The sequence below is a fragment of the Echinops telfairi genome, unplaced genomic scaffold (assembly GCF_000313985.2).
Source record: "Echinops telfairi isolate 266 unplaced genomic scaffold, ASM31398v2 ScPeMD7_70;HRSCAF=299, whole genome shotgun sequence".
Lineage (NCBI taxonomy): Eukaryota > Metazoa > Chordata > Mammalia > Afrosoricida > Tenrecidae > Echinops > Echinops telfairi.
The window spans coordinates 60348175-60350877 of NW_022103968.1; positions in this window are offsets into that span (position 1 = coordinate 60348175).

A 2703-nucleotide genomic window follows, 5' to 3' on the forward strand; every position below is an offset into this window, starting at 1 on the left:
ACCCCAAAGTCTATTTTTGGTAGTCTCCAGGGTCTATTTTTGGTATTCCCTGGGGACTTTATTCCTTTGCTACCCTTCTGCTCTGTTGCAGTCCCTTAGTGTTTCCGCCCTGGTGTTGTGGGATCATATCAGGCACAATTCCTGCACTGTGTCTCTAGTGCTGTCCCCCATAGCGCTATGGGTCAGTGAGGGACATGTCTCGTGGTGGGGCCAGCCTATCGTCCTCTCTGTGCATTGGCTGCTCTGAGCAGGAATATCCTCGGGGCGTGGTGGGCCAGGATGCACTCCACTCTCTCTCCTCTTGTCATTTGCTCCCGTGTGCTCCGCTCAGATAGCCCCTCTCTCTGAGCTGTAGCTTCACTGCTGTCCTCTGAAGTGCATTCTTGGAGGGGAGGGGATGTTCACATAGTTGAGATTGGGGCCAGCTCCCCAAACCTCTCAATTGGTTCCCTGCTTCATGCCGGTATGTTGCATTTACATCTTGATGCACTGCACACCGTGGTCCTTTCTCCATCCTGCAGACGTGGAAAATGCAAATCAGATTCTGCTTGCCTGCTCAAATCCCTTCAGGTAGAGTCCAGAGCCTGTAACACGCATTGCAAGGTTCTTTCTGATCCAGTCCCCCAACCCCGCAGCCTCCTCTCCCCACCTTCTGAAAGGTACTTCCTTCCTGTATCGGTCAGAGTGCAGCCAGAGAAACAGAACCAGTATGCAATTTTCTTTAAATTGTTATTGTGAATGGGGTGAAGGTTTGCAGAGCACATCACCTGTCCACTTAGCAATTCAGACAGGTTTTGTTTTGTCTCGTTGATTGCGATCTCCACAATGTAGCACCACCCTTCCCATGTCCACCTGCGTTGCCTGTGTTCCGTTCTTGACCCTTCCTGCCTTCTGAACCTTGTATTTGGGCCATTGCTGCCTTTTTGGTTTCCAACGGTTGCTTGGTCTACCAGTAGGAGACATTAAGATGTTTATTGTAAGGAATTGGCCTTACACAGTTACAAGGGACTGGCAGGTTCCAGGTCTATATATAGGTCGGGCCATCAGGAGGAGCCAGGTTGCAAGGCTCAGGCACAAGTTGAAGCCATTCTGTGCCCGTTGAGTTGTCTTGTTTTTTTAAAAAACATTTTATTAGGGGCTCATACAACTCTTATCACAATCCATACACACATCAATTGTGTAAAGCGCATTTGTACTTCATTCTCAAAACATTTTCTCTCCACTTAAACCCCCGACATTAGGTCCTCATTTTTCGCCTCCCTCCTGGCTCCCCCTCCCTCATGAGCCCTTGATAGTTTATAAATTGGTATTTTGTCATATCTTGCCCTGTCCGACGTCTCCCCTCACCGACTTTTCTGTTGTCTGTCCCCCAGGGAGGAGGTCACATATAGTCCCTTGTAATCGGTTCCCTGCCCGTTGAGTTTTGTATTCTGGGAAGCTTATAAGGCTTTTCGACTGCTTGAATCGGGACCATCTGATCACTGACTGTGGACTTTAATCACATTTACAAATACCTCATCAAGTTGGCCCCTAAAACCAGCCATCCATACTTCTCTTCAGCCCAGCCTGCAGGCTGTTCTCTAAAGAGGCTGCACTCGCAGACTCTTCCCTCCACTGGGCGCCTGAGGCAGGCGCTCTCTGGGTTCCTGGGTCCCCATAAACGCTGCTAGTAGGCTTCCCAATGCTGGACTGTGCTTGCGTGTCTGTCCCAGCTCAGTGTCTGTTGCCCAGCTCAGTGCTGGGGTCCTGGCTAAGTGAATGAGTGGCTCTCCCTGTCTGTCAGTGTGTTTTCACCTGTGTCTGCTGGGACCTGCTTGTCCTTCCTGAGACACCTGATCCGTTTGCCCAGCAAGGATGCACTGTGCCAGGGCTCATAGGCCTCCTTTATCCCTGCAGGCTGCTGGACTTGGTGTTACTTCCGAGACCCTGAGTAGAAATGAACCTTAGAAAGCCCCCCAGCCCACCCTGCGCACAGCAACTATTCCCTGCCCTAATTAGCAGAAAAGGTGTGGGCTGTGCCCCTTTGGGACTTTTGTTAAATTGGTTTGTCACTTTTTGTGAAATTCTGCTTATCTTCCAAGCTTCTAGGACCTGTATGACCGGGTGGGTCCAAGATTCACACCTTCCTTTTACAGCGCAGCACTATTAGCATATACCAGCCACGTAACCCAGGCTCTGCATTCTCCTGCCTGCTTTACAGCCTGGAGGGGCCTTCGGACTAGATCTGGCCAATCACATGTGAACAGAAGTGAGCGCTCATATCTGGACCTTTTCCATGGATGGGCAGCTCTGCTTTCTTCTCCATTGTTTTTGGGCCACGTGCAGAGGACCCTGGGGTCTAGAGAGAGGACAGCACCACGCAGCCCTGAAAGGCCGCATGGGAGGCCGTGGCCTCTCTAGCAGTTGTCTTCACACACTGAAGGCTCTCTGGGATCAGAACTCCCTGCTGCTCCCAGCTGCCTGCCTGGGGGGACTTCATTGGCTGCCTAACCCCAGCTGTCTCCACTGTGATCTCAGCTGGAAGTCAGCGCTCTGGGATTCTGCCCATCTCTTCCTGCTATGTGGCAATGAATTGGGTTTGTGGGCATCCCTGGCCATTCGTTTTCCCATCTGGGAAACAAGTTCTGTTTCCTGCTTCCCCGAAGAAATCTCATGATACTAAGTGTGCAGTGTTCAATAATGTTTTAATTGCATTTAAAAAAA